This window comes from Mesoplodon densirostris (assembly GCF_025265405.1).
Source record: "Mesoplodon densirostris isolate mMesDen1 chromosome Y unlocalized genomic scaffold, mMesDen1 primary haplotype SUPER_Y_unloc_1, whole genome shotgun sequence".
NCBI lineage: Eukaryota > Metazoa > Chordata > Mammalia > Artiodactyla > Ziphiidae > Mesoplodon > Mesoplodon densirostris.
In genome coordinates this window covers 2,712,287-2,727,347 of record NW_026778236.1, presented here as the reverse complement: position 1 = coordinate 2,727,347, position 15,061 = coordinate 2,712,287, and the positions used below count along the sequence as shown (strand labels likewise).

Sequence of the window (15,061 nt, the reverse complement as noted above, 5' to 3'; positions counted from 1 at the left end):
TGGACAAGACTCCACATTCCCAATGAAGGGGACACAGTTCTGATCCCTCGTCAGGCAACTAAGATCCACATGCCTCATGCCACTCAGCGTGGGCTTGATCCCTGGTCAGGTAAGTAAGACCCTGCATGCTGTAAAGCGTGGGTGGGGGGAAGAAAACAACAGTACTTTTTTCCCTTCTCAGTAGAAGGAGCCCCTAAGGTGTACACTTTCCCTCATTGCCCAGTGCTTTCCTAATAGAAAATAGAAACTTTAAAAAAAAGTGCTCATGTGTTATGTTATATGATACCAGAAAAATTTGTAATGTTTAACCTTTGTTTATCAATCATTAACTTCCCAAGTCACTCCCGTGGTGCACCAGCAGTACGAAGGGTCCCGCTGACATACGCTGGAAGCAGTTGCTGTGAGAGCAATACGAGAGATGGATATGGAGGAGGTCCAGAAGGTTTCTCAAGCAGCCAAAGTAATACTTATTCAAGTGGTCGTGAGCGTGGAAGACAGGAACAACGAGGGTTTCCACCCTCCGTGAATAGGGAGTACCTTGCTCCCTGTGACTCTCATACAGTAGCTCAGGTTGTGGGGCTTCCAGACGAGGTTATGCGGGAAGCCAATCTGAAAGAGAGGGACGAAGCAGATATTAAAAATAACACTCAGTTATGTACCAAATATTCCTTACAAAGGAAAAGTTTAAGTTGTTTTCTTTAATTGATGCTTGAATACTAGTAAAAGAAAAATGTTGGTTTGTGGGGAAGAGGCATATATTAACTTTTCCTCTATGAATTTTCAGGCAAAATGAAAACATGGAATTATTCAAGGTACTTGCATATTTGTTAATATTAATTGAAACGTAGAATTTGTGTTTAAAATGTTCAGAATTTTCAGAGTAAAAAAGTTTCATGAAATATGTCTTGTTAATTATACTGCTGAGTTAAATAAGCATAAAACTTTTGTTTGGAGGGTGAATTGTGCTGTTTGCCTAAACTTTTCCTTTGTACATGTATGTATTCAAAATTAAGCAATCTGTTATTTCTCCATCGCAAGCTGTGACTGTTTTCCAGTTAAGCTAAAGAAATTATATGTTCCTCTTTGAAAGCTTAAACATATAAAAGGTTTGAGAAGTCTCCAAAAAGGCTGAGAAACAATGCTTGCATTATTAGTGAAATTCTATGTGTCTTTATCCCTTTAAAGCAATAGTATAGATGAAAGGAAAATTTAGACATGTGACTGTAAAGAGTTTAAGAAATCTTGAGGTTAAGTATCTATTTTCTGATCCATATTCAAGTGGCAGATGACCAACGTGGGAATAATGGTTATAAAACCAATTTTCCACTAAATGTAAATGGAACCAGTTAACTTTTCTGAGTATATATCTTAGTGAAAGTTAGTACCCGTAGATTTTAAAACATTGGGAAACATTTTAAGTAATACTGATTTCAACTTTATTTTGGTGTGCTTGATGTAACACAAAGGGTTTCGTAATATACTCATAAGTATAGAGTTATCTGGAGGGTTAAGGGTTTTTTGTCAGTGACCTCAGGTGACATTTAATTAGTAATGCTTAAAATTTGGGAAGAAACTTGAGTGTAAAAACTTTAAGCCAAATTGGAATCTGCAAAACTAGTACAGAAATCTGCAATATCCTTTTAAGGGAACAGCAAAAATGAAGTTAAGGGGAAGGAGAGTATTATTTGAGCCAAACTGAGGATTATAACTCAGGAGACAGACTCAGAAAGTTCTGAGGACTGTTCTACCTGTTAGAAGTCAAAGGCATGGTTACATCCATTTTGAAGAGAAAGGACAGTATATCACATCAAAGTGACATACAGATATTTTACATGAAGATCAGCAGGGATACGTAGTCTGGGTAAGCAGGTACAAAGTGAGCAGCAAGTCAACATGATCCCAGTACAGAGCTGGGAAAGAACAGTATTCTTTTTAAGAAGTTGCAGCATAAGTGTCAGAGGAAGGTAAAATAATTGACCTTTATGATCAGGAAGGCAATCTGTCTTTGAGGAACTCTGGTTAATGTGTAATGCAGATATTAGGGAGGGAGCGAGGATGTCTCAATGACCACAGCATTTTATGTTTAATTTTTCTTGGCTGGCCTTAAAGTACTGTATTTCATAAAATCCTACGGGGCATGAAAGGTTTGCTTTTAGTATCTAACATATCAGATTGATGAGTCAAATCCTTAAAACGAAGGGTAAAGCAAACGAAGTTTCGAACCCCAAACTGAACCGATTACTTTTTCCTGAGTACATGTTCATGAAAAACCCATAAAACTCTTAAGTGTTTAACAGTTGGGTGATCTTCAAAATACAGGGATACTGTGGGTTTGGTTCCAGAACAGTAAAGCAAGTCATGGTTTTTCTCAATTTCACGGCTTCTTATGTAACCCAGTCTTTCCTATTAACAGAAAACATGTATTTCTCCACTAGTTTTTAAGAGAACTGTGTTTGTTCCTTTCTTCCTCATGTGTAAATTCTCATTGGGTTCCCAGTGAATTGAAGGTGCTTGCTCTTCATGCCAAGAGTTGGGCATGAGACAGGCGGTTAAGCAAGTAAAGTGAGGATTTATTTAAGCAAGAATATGCCCTCAGGGAGAGCAGGCAGTTAGGTGAGGAGCTGCTGCCCTGGGTTCCACTGGCAAGCCGGTTATGAGGGGCATACAGAGGAAGGGGTGGCATACTCATTGGGGAAGCAGGAGTTTGGGGGTCACATTCCCTGCTTCTTTGCAGCTCCAGAAGGGATTTTTGTCCTTATTTAGCTTAGTCAGAAGTGTCATGGCCTCACTGCATGGTGTGTGCTGCTTGTCTGCAAGGCTAATCTTATTGTAAGGAGAGCATAATGAGCAACAGGTTACATTTGGAAGTAGGAGATTCCTGTCTTTCCTCATCTCTCTTTGTCTGCCTTCAGGACACTTACCACCGAAAATGTGCAGTTTCCTGTCAGTCTGGGGGTCCTTGTTTTTCTTTGTCTGCCCATGGACCTCTGCTCTTTACCAGGTGCTTGATTTCCTGCCACCTGGCCCCTCTTCCATTACTCTGCTCATATCTAGCTACTCGCCTGCTGTAGCAATTACAGTAATCTTAACCTCACAGTCCTTTAATTGCATTGCAGTCACTGAAAAACATGCTTAACATCCAGATTTAATTTTGTTCATGAATGAGTGATATCCAAACCTCTATAAGATGATTTTCTCAGACACCATCTGAGATTTCATATCAATTGTTTTTCCTCTCGTGTTTCTTTCCTGTCAAGCAGAGGACTAAAATATTAAACAATCATTATTGAAATACTAACAATTCTTTGATTTCCTACTATATACTGAACTTGTCCCTTCCAGTAGAGTTGCTTGGAAGCTGCCGGTTGGCCTACATATTAGGTAGAAACCATAAAACCCCTAAATTAGGGAACAGTTATAACTTTGCCTGATTTAAAGATCAGCTTTTGTATAATGCATACAGCTGTTATCTATCTAGACTATGGAAAGTGTCCCAAGAAATACTAACTGATCACCATCAACTGATCAACTGGTGTTTACATGAACACATTTCATTGCATAGTTTTCTCAAGTGCTCAATAATGGTTAATATACGATTAAGACACTACCAATGCAAAGCATTAACACCACAGGTCTGGGCTTCCCTAGTGGCCCAGTGGTTGAGAGTCCGGCTGCCGATGCAGGGGACACGGGTTCGTGCCCCGGTCCGGGAGGATCCCACATGCCGCGGAGCGGCTGGCCCCGTGAGCCATAGCCTCTGAGCCTGCGCGTCCGGAGCCTGTGCTTCACAACGGGAGGGGCCCCAGCGGTGAGAGGCCGGCATACCGCAACAACAACAACAACAAAAACAGTTTCATGATTTTGACCAGTCTCTAAAAAAGGCAGAATTACAAATTAACCTCAGGCTCCCACTTCATATAAAAGTAATTACAATATTTTCACACTTTTGTTTTGAACCCTGAATTATGTTTTCAGCTCAATGTGCTCAGTACGTCATTTAACCTCACAATAACCCTATCTGATAATTCTTTATCATCTTGTTTTTGTAGACTAGGTAAATTTAAGAGTGTAGGTAGCTTACCCAGTTTCATATAACTACTAAATTTTGAAGTTTAGATTATTTTCTGTCTGCCTGACTTCGTATCATATGAAATCACCAGATGCATTATGTCTTCTAGACATTCATCTTTCTGTTTCAGATTATTTTAACAGTTCCACTAAAAAAATTAAGTAAGTAGCATATCTGCATAGCAAGCAGAATGCTTCATGATCTGGTCCTCCCCATTTTACGTCTATCAAGAAATCCCTGAACTCTCCCTACTGATTACCTGGAGCTTCACGTTATTACCCCAAAATGCCTTTTCCTTTTTTTTTTTTTTTACGGTACGCGGGCATCTCACCGTTGTGGCCTCTCCCGTTGTGGAGCACAAGCTCCGGACGGGCAGGCTCAGCGGCCATGGCTCAGGGGCCCAGCAGGTCAGGGGCATGTGGGATCCTCCCGGACCGGGGCACGAACCCGTGTCCCCTGTATCGGCAGGCGGACTCTCAACCACTGCGCCACCTGCGAAGCCCTTCTCCTTTATATTGATTAAATTAAAGCATCTGGGAAAAGTATGCAGTAAAAAGTAGAGAACACATTCTGCTGTTGCAGTTTTCTTTAGAGTTTCTCCCGCGAGTTCTCCCTCGAGATTCTCTTGCTTGTTTCTCTTGCGAGTTTCTCTGTTCACCCCTCCCCCACCTCCACATCTTCCATCTTCCCTACCTCCCCTGCGGCTCATCCCTTCCCCCACCCACCGCTACATCTGGTTCCTTAGCCTCTTTCTAGAAGTAGAGCGCTTGCTCTCGAGCCTTAGTTTAGTTAACGGTCGTCTGAAGAGACGCGGAAGGATGACTTCTGAAGAGGAGGACAAAATAAGGTAAGAAATTCGGCATTTTAGGGAGGAGAGAATAATTTATACCTCAGGAGAAAGAGTTGACACCTATATGTTCTCCTGTTACCAGAGAAAGCGTGGTAATTCAGATTTTGATTTTTCTCTCAGGCTTTTACTGTAAGAGATAAGAGCCGAGTAAGTGGTGTTTGTATAAATATGTCTGAATAGACAGTGTCTCGAGAAGTCTATCAGTTGTTCTTGAACAGTACGTTTAATGTTTGTTCTCCTGGAGAATCAGTTGCCAAGGCAGCGATGAAAAGGCAGTGAAGTTCCTGGAATTTGTCCGTGAATTGAGAAGTTGGGGGTGGGGGTGGAGCTAGGTTTGAAATGCTGCGGGAGGGAATATTGAGTAGATAACTTAACTGTGATTAGCGGCGTACCCTCTTTGCTGTTGACTCTCACTTGCGGGTAGTGGAGCGTATGCCGGGCGCCAGTTTGTTCCGCTTGCACTTTTGTTTTTTGCGGTATGCGGGCCTCTCACTGCTGTGGCCCCTCCCACCGCGGAGCACGGGCTCGGTACCCAGAGGCTCCAGACGCGCAGGCCCAGCGGCCATGGCTCACGGGCCCAGCCGCTCCGCGGCTCGTGGGATCCTCCCGGAGCGGTGCCGAACCCGTGTCCCCTGGATAGGCAGGCGGACTGTCAACCACTGCGCCACCAGGGAAGCCCTCTCGTGCAGTTTTTTTTTTTTTTTTTCTTTTTTGTTTCCTTCCGGTTTTCTTTGTGAAAGCAGAGGTACTGAGCAATACAAGCAAGATACCTATTTTAACTTAAATGATTTAAAACTTGTAATTTTAGTTATCAAATGTCAAAATGTTGATTCACTTGACAAAAAGCGTCTGATTTAATTTGGCATATAAAGAATGGTACTCTCTTTTGACCAGTGTTTCTTAAAGTCTCTCAATCTAAGTAAACACACTTTACATTTTCCTCAATAAAGGAAGTAGCTCCCTCCTTTTCCCTTATGACTTACCACTTTTAAAGTTTGTGGAAAAAAATTATTTTAAACATTTTTTGATGCATACACAAGAAAAATGTGAGTAGATGTGAACAATTTAAAAATATGTTTAAGGTATATTCTGCACAGTTCATAAAACATATTAACTGTTAGATGTGTAGAATCCAGGACTATTTATTATTGCTTATTTTTTTGTTGTGTTTTGGAAAAGAAGCCTTGAACCCTGCAGGTAAAATAATTTACAGTTGCCTTCTAATCTAGGTTTACATACAGGTTTTTGTAAGATATCTATAAAGAATGGAGCATTTGTTACGCCAGTGCTTGTTTGGCTTTGTGTTACAAGTTTCCTCTCTTTTAAGTAAGAAACCGCAAATATTTTCACTGCTATAGGGTACTTCAGTTGAGTTATAAACAGGTGTAATAGTTTTTGCTTATAATTTATTTTTTGCTATATGTATAAAGATATATTTTTCATTACTTACAGAAAAATGGCAGAAGCAGATCAGGCTGGGAAACTGTTCATAGGAGGCCTCCATGCTGACACCAATGAAAATTCTCTTGAAGTGGTATTTGGGAAATATGGTCACATTATGGAAGGTAATTTTTAGAACCTATATATATATATATATATATACATATACACAAATATATATATATATGTTCGAAGCAAAAGTGTATTAAACACACACCATTGAACAGCTAAGTTAAAGTGCTTTTTCTGTTTGTAACACATGAGCACTTTTTTTTAAAGTTTCTGTTTTTTATTAGGAAAGCACTGGGCAATGAGGGAAAGTGTACACCTTAGGGGCTCCTACTACTGAGAAGGGCAAAAAACAGCGTTTCTTTCTTCACCCCAGCCACGCTTTGCAGCATGCTGGGTTTTACTTACCTGACCAGGGATCAAGCCCACGCACAGTGGCATGCAGCATGTGGATCTTAGTTGCCTGACGAGGGATCAGACCCTTCATTGGGAACGTGGAGTCTTATCCACTGGACCACCAGGGAAGTCCCAGGGCTTTTTAAACATACTGTGGTCATACGACATGAAATGGGATGAGATATGCTAGCTGTAGAACGGTTGAAATTATTGACTCAATTTTTAAAATACTAGAAATGATATAAAATGGAAAGGGTTTTTTTGCTTTATTTGTTTTTGGTTTTTGTTTTGTTTTTAAGTAACTTCCGGGAGGCTGTTACTGCACTGTGTCCATAACATGAAATTAAGGAGGCCTTATGAGAAAGTGTCAAAGGATTGATTATTTTGAAAATATGAAACGTTCAATTTTATGTGAAATTTAAATTAAAAATATTTATGTATATTACAGTTACGTTGATGAAGGATCAGAAGAAAAACAAGTCTAGAGGCTTTGCTTTTATTACTTTTGAAAATCCTGCAGATGCAAAGGATGCTGTCCAAGATATGAATGGAAAAGTAAGAGACTTTAATATTTTGTGTTCTCCATTTATTACTATTTCAAGATTTTTTTTCTAATTTTTTAAAGTAACATGATGCCATATAAGCCTTCACTCTCCATTTTGTCACATAAGTATTGGATTGTCCGGTTGGAAGGAGATTGACATTAACATTAGCTTTAACAATATATTTTAAGCCTGTTTTAGCATTCAAATGTAAAAGTAAATGAGTTTTAGCCTGTAGAGCTCTCCCCAATATCCCGTACTGTTATTTTTAAGTCTCGACTTTTTTGTACTTCAGAGTCACTCTTCCTTGTGTCACTGTTACAAATAATTACTTGTCCCTTACAACTGTACTTTTAATTGCATATTTGCTCAAAGAATTTGTTTATATTGTAGGTAGTATTTTTCCCATTTTATATTGCAGGTCATATCTTTTTATATTCATCATCCTGTGAATTGTTCATTGTTAAAAGTACTTCCAGTGCATCTCGGTTCTCATAGTGTGGAACACATACATTAATTCCCTTTGTCCTATAGCTTGGTTTCTGGTATGCTGCAGGCACTTGGCACATGTTGACCCTTTTACTTTACTTTCATATTTTAAGGTATGGTAGTACCTAGAAGTTGATCTTGACTCATGATTTTATTTTGGGTGCAGAGGTAAATTTGTGTCATGAAGGATAGTAGACCCCCATTATTTGTTTGTTTTCAAGCACAAGAATGTGTAGTCTGTGTAGACATTACTCTTCAATTCTTTATTCAACAGATATTTTATTGCCAGGCATTGCTTTAGCAATTGATTAATGGTTGTGGGGAATACAAAATACCTATTTTCTTGGACACTTGTGTTCTAGGGTGAAAGATGAGAAACGTACAAGTAAAACTAAATACAATTTCATATGAAAAATATTAAGGAAAGTAAAGTAGGTAATTTCATTAGAGCTTAAGGGGAGTGGTTTTCTATACATATAGATCTAAGAATGTTAAATCCTGAATGTTGGAAGGGAGGCAGCCCTTCATAAGTCTGTGGGAAATATTTTGGACCCAGAAACAGAACAGGAGGCCCTAACGTGGGAGCACATGGCTGTTGAGGCTGTTTGTATTGGGCCAGGGCCCATCCATATCCACCAGAAGTCTTAGTAGGAATTCAGCATTTAAAATTGTCTTCCAAGGATAACATGAAACAGCTAGGTTGTTTTACGTAGAGCAATTATATTATGATTTGAATACAGTTTTCAAAAACACTTTGGCATCTATAGAAGGTTAATGTAGGAAGTTGTTGGAAGATTAAGAAGTGTAAGCATTTCTGAAACATAAGAATATGAAGTACTATTATAAGAAGTTACTCTTTGGGGACATGTTTAAACAATTGAATAAGGCAAGAAATGTTGAGGACCAAGTAAGTGCTCTATTTAAAAATAAATCAAGGAGATTATTAGAAGTAAATACAGAAGAGCAATCATCTTGGAAAATTTTCTTTCCCTTAATATTTAATAAATGCTAAAAACGATTAGAGTAGGGATAACCATTTTGAATAAATAACTGAATAATTTTATTTTTTTAAATGACACGTATACTTTTATTTACCCTTGGGACACTGAAAACTTTGAATGGTAGAAGTAGAGAAATGAAGTGAGTTTAGTTCTCCATTATAGAAAATAAAAGGGTATATTCTCTCATGATAAGTGAGAGGTATTAATCTTCTTTTAATACCAGAGGACATTTCAGGGAGCTCCAATTGCCAATACGTACACTTTGTCTTGGATGACTTAATGAAAGGCAGTTACTAATTAAGTCTCATTTATCTGGCATGGTGAAGGACACCATCATTTCAGAAGAAAATGTTTGCTTTGGGGAAAAAAGACTGATCTTGGACTAGTGCAGTAGTAAATAAATTTGATGTGATGTTATTAATGTTATACTTAATCTGTTTAGTCTTTGGATGGAAAGGCAATTAAAGTAGAGCAAGCCAACAAACCATCTTTTGAAAGCGGTGGTACACAGAGACCACAACCTCCTGCAAGAAACAGGGGCCATCTGAGAAATCCGAGACATGGAAGAGGAAGAAATCGAAGAGGAGGAAATGGAAGAGGAGGAAATGGAAGAGGAGGAAGTGGGAGCGCAAGAGAGCATCCCTCACCTGGAGGACACCTGGGTGATGTTTTCAAATACAAGGCTGCAACCAGAGGACCGAAAAATAGTAGGTTTAACTGTATAGAAACCTCTCAGTTTTTATTCCATCCTTTATGAGCAAAGTAGTGTGTAAGAACTATCAGATGATGAATCACATTGATAGTCAGAAGTATTTCTAAGTGGTGAAGAATTATTGTAGTTATAAAATGACTTAACTAGGTAATGTGCAAAAAGTTAATCACCTTACAGGGGAATAGCATAAATTTTAAAGTAAATTCAGTCTCTTTTACCATTATTACTAATTGCCTCTTTTCTTCGAGGATTTTTCTACAGAGTTTCCTACTGTCGATCATACATTAGAATTTTTCACTTTAGGACCAATAACTTGATATGAGTTTAAATCAATGATTCATTCATAATCTATTAAAAATACATTGGTTAATTTTATTCTGAGAGTAGCCTTATTGCATCATAAACATCCTAGAGAATCTTGAAAACTCCACAACAGAAAATAAAAGTCACTCAGAATATCCACAATTCAGGGCTAAACACTTCATATTTTAGGTTTCACCTTGCAGTATTTGTCTGAAGTATATGTGTTCAGACATCTAAGCAAATCTCCATTGTCATTTTGATATGAGGCTTTTCTACCTGGGTCTCTGGTATGCATTTGGGAAAATACCTGAGGGAAATAAATAGAGCTTTAGATTCTAAAAGGTGTCTTTGATCCAGGAAAAGAGTAAAAAGCTCTCCTTCAGACATATGTATGTTTTCTTTGTGTGTGTGTATTAGAGGAGAAAGTCGTTGAAAATGCCTTTTTTTGGATTTTTTCAGAGAAGTTTTCTACTTAGTAAGAAAAGGAGGAAAAGCACTTTGCATTTCAAAAACTTGCATATATTTAACAACCTTTGCTTCATCTATTAACCATAACCAGTCTTCAGAAATAAAACATTTAGTTTCTTTTTGTGATAATTACATGTGTGAATTTTAGGAAATGTTTTTGGAAAGTTCAGTTAAAGGGTGTGCCCATTTTAAGATAACACAGTTTTGTTCTTTTCCCACTATCTTGACCTTGAGAAAAGTTGACCAGTTCATATTCTGCCATGTGTAAGAATACTCATTTTTTTCTTGCCTGTGGCAATACAGGGGAATTGGAATATACCTAAACATCTTTCTGGTTAGAAAGGTAACACATAAATTTTCAGTATTTAGTGTGCATTTCTTAAATACTATTAAAATTGAACAGAACGTAGCCCCTTTCACTGAGAAATTAACATTAAGAGTTGATCTGTGAATAACACAGGCTTGAACTGTTGATCAACTTACAAGCAGATTTTTTTTTCAATAACTACATATAAGATCACTGCATGATCCAAGGTTGGTTGAATCCATGGATGCAGAACTAGGGATACTGGACCAAGTGTAAAGTTATAAGCAGATATTCTCCTGCAAAGGGAGTTATTTGTATGTATATACTTAACTTTTAGGTAATGCATTTTTTATTCATCTTTTTTTCTTTTTAATGTTTTGATTTATACCTAGGATGTTGTGTTTTTCAAAAGCTTCCTTGACACCAGAATTATATAACTAATAACTTACCATCTTCCTCCTAAAATGATGAACAATTCAGTTTTACATTTAATTTATCCAGGTTTTCCTGTACTCTCTCTCTTCTCCCCAAACCGCTTTCATACCAGTGGTTCTTTAGCTTTTTCCTCGATTTTCCAAACTGACTTTTACGGTAAGTCTTTGAACTCTACTAACTTATGTGTCATATGAGGAAACAATCATATTGGTTTAGACAGATAGGAAAGCTGAAGACTGGAGTAATTGTTGAGTGAAAATTTATAACAATAAGTGAAACTAGCCCAATGAAAAAATGTTGATTCTACTTAACTAAAAAGATTTCATTTAAACACAGGTCGTGGTGGGCATACTCCTAGTCCCAACGCGAGTTCTTCCAGGGGAGCCTTTCCAGTTAAAAGAGGACAATCTTCGAGAAGTGGAGGTCCTCCTCCTAAGAGATGTGCTCAGAGACGAAGCAGCAGTGGGGTGGGAAGACAAGGTAAATGCTATATAATGCAGAGACAGTTGTTTCTCATTAATGAAAGTGAGCTATTTTTAAACAGAATGTTTAAGCAGAATGGAAAGTGAGAAGTATATGAACATGTTAACCAATCACTAATTTATTTATTGATTTGTGGTTGGGAAATAATTTTTCAGTTTTTGATTATAGATGTAATAGGTGATTAGCACTGCTGTGGGGAAAACATTGCTTGTAAGTCCATGTTTGCTATAGAATTCCTCTTAATTTAAGTTGCTGCTAACACTTTTTGGTTAGTAGGCTTCTTTATCACATAGCTTCAGTATCAGAATTTTCATGAAAACTATGTCCTGTGAGAGAATGTTCTGGTCTGTAGACTAGTTTAGCTATGTATATTGGCTACCTGGTTTTATTAATTATTATAAACAATAATTGAAACTTGCCATATGAACTGTAGTTGGTGCTCTTAACTTTTTTAGCACTGTTTTCTGATCCTTAATATGGTACAGACTTGAAACAGCCATTATCAAATTGCCATTTTACGTGTAGACGATGAATGAAGCCAAATGTAGCACGATATTGACTTCAAAACACAACAGAAGCTAAGAAGCCTACCCTTTCCATTATTAGATGGTTAGCCTAGGGAACAAACAAGAGAAGAGAACAAACAAGGTCCTAGTGACCTCCAGGAATGAGGAATAAGAATTAACACATGAAGAGAACATTATTTATGGGAGATAGTTTCATATTTTGGAAGCGGTACGGTGTTTTTCAAATGAGCCCTTTATTGCTAATAAACAATAGAAGTCACTGTTGCTATCATCATACAAGGTCAATAATTAAGGTTGTGCACTTAAAGGAGAGAGCCAACCACTTGGTGATTGAATATGTGACAGTAGTTACCAAAAATTAATGTTTTGCTCCAAGTTTGAGAAGTGTTCCCTACTGCTGGTAATTTAAAGGGTATGCAAAATGTATGGGGAACAGGAGATGTCAGAAAATACAATGTTCAGTGGTAACATTGAAAGGGAAACGAAAATGTGCATAAATGGAATTTTAGAAGGAGTAGTTTTTTAAAATGATTTTAGAGAGTGGAAGGCTATCAGTCTTTTGGATTTTTCTTTGAAACATTACTGTCAATTTTGAGATACTTACATAAGCATTTTTAAATTAAAGGTTCAGTATCACATGGAAGACAAAATTATGGAGGTCCTGCTCATAGAGAGCCAGTCTCTTTTCGGAGAGTTGGCTATATGTCACAGAGATGGTGGCTATGCTACTAAAGATAGGTAATAGAAAGCACAGTATATGAATTAAGTCATGGTTAGTTTTGTTGTTCTTGTTGAAATTTACCTAACACAAAATTGAACATTTAAAAGTGAACAATTCAGTAACATTTAGCACACTTAACAGTGTTATGCAACCACCAGCTCTGTTCAGTTCCAAAACATTTCATTACCCCAAAATAAAATTAATAAGCAGTCACACCCAATTTCTGCCCCCTTGTCCCTGGTAGGTACCCACCTGTGTCCTTATCTATGAATTTATCTAATCCTGAATATATCATACTAATGGAAGCAAACAATATGTGACCTTTATTATCCAGCTTTCCCTTAGCATAAATATTTTCAAGGATCATTCATGCTGTAGCGTCAATCAGTACTTCAGACCTTTTTGTTTTTTTGGCTGACTAAATATTCCATTATATGTGTGGTTAACATGGTTTGTTTATCCATCTGTGTGAGTTATTCCCATCATTATGCTGTCATGAATACTCCGGTACAAGCATTTGGGTACCTGTTTTCAATTCTTTTTGAGTGTATATATACTTAAGGAGTGGAATTCCTGGGACATATAGGAATTCTTTAATTTTTTAAGAAACTGCTAATCTTTGCCACAGAGCCTGTACTATTTTACATTTCTGCCATGCACATATACTTGGTTTGTTTCTCTGCCTCTGCACCAACACTTGATATATTCTATTTGTCTATTTTTAATTATAGCCAGTGTGATATGTGCAAAGTAGATATTTCATTTTGGGTTTGAATTTCATTTCCCTAATAAATATGTTGAGCAGGTTTTCATGTCCTTGTTGCTCATTGTATATCTTCTTTAAACAAAAGTATATTCAAGTCCTTTGCCCATTTAAAATTTTTTGTCTTTTTGCTGTCTGAGTTCTTAAATATTCTGGATATGATAAGTTGCATTTAAAATTTTAGCTGCTTTGTTTCAGTTAGTCAAGGAGAGATTATCCACACCCCTGAGCCAGCAAGGATTATACTCCACCACGTAGACGCTATGCACACAGTTGTTACGGACATTCAAATTCTCGGAATGATCATCCCTCTAGAGGACATAGGTAATATAAAATTTTGTGTTTATATCAAATAAAAACATTCGTTTAAATTATGTTATTGTGACACATAATTTAAATTGATGACATAATTTATGACATTCTTTTAAATTCAGTGACCGTGATGGCTATGGTGGAAATCGTGATAGAGATTATTCTGAATATTGAAGTGGAAGCTTTTACAGGGATTCATATGGGAGTTACGGTAAGAGTCCAGTTACAACTTGTAAGTCATAGAATTAGACTTAACCAGATCGTTGTTTACTCTACTTTTACTTCAGTTCCTCAAGGGTAAAAGTATGTTTAGCATGTCCTTTTAGATAAGTTAAAGACGTTTGAATTGTTTTGTTAATAGCTCACTTAAAATAAAATGCTATGAAGGGTAAATGGGCAGCCTCATCTTTTTTTCTCATTACAGAAAACCAATTTTAACATGATTATTATTTTTTATTTTTATTTTGTGTGCGGTACACGGGCCTCTCACCATCGTGGCCCCTCCCGTTGCGGAGCACAGGCTCCTGACGTGGAGTCCCAGAGGCCATGGCCCACGGTCCCAACCGCTCCCCGGCATGTGGGATCCTCCTGGACCGGGGCACGAACCCGTGTCCCCTGCATCGGCAGTCGGACTGTCAACCACTGCGCCACCAGGGAAGCCCCACTAAATCTTGTTAAAAGTTGCCACTCTACTGATTATTTAAAAATGCTAAAATAGGGGCTTTTACTTTCAAAGAAACTACTTAGGCTGAAAAATGTTGCTCGCTCTTTTAAATAAATGTAGAAGCCCTGCACCGTTGCTACATAGTTTATATTTTCATAGCAGAGAGAGATGAAGCTTATCTTTTCAAATATTTAGCACTTTAAGTCATGTGATATGATATCAGAAAAATCTGTAATGTTTAGCGTTTGTTTATCAATCAGTAACTTCCCATGTGACTCCCGTGGTGCACCAGCAGCACGAAGGGTCCCTGTGACTTACGGTGGAAGCAGTCGCTGTGATAGCAATATGAGAGATGGATATGGAGGAGGTCCGGAAGGTTACTCCAGCAGGCAAAGTAATACTTATTCAAGTGGTCGAAAGCGTAGAAGACAGGAACAATGAGGGTTTCCACCCTCTGTCAATAGGGAGTACCTTGCTCCCCGTGACCCATACAGTAGCTCAGTTTGTGGGGCTTCCAGACGAGGTTATGCGGGAAGCCAATCTGAAAGAGAGGGCCGAAGCAGATATTAA

General features: G+C 37.9%; 1 pseudogene; it reads left to right on the top strand.

Moving 5' to 3' along the window:
* The first annotated feature begins 6,375 nt into the window (after nt 1–6,375).
* LOC132482970 (RNA-binding motif protein, X chromosome-like) lies at nt 6,376–15,061 on the top strand (annotated as a pseudogene).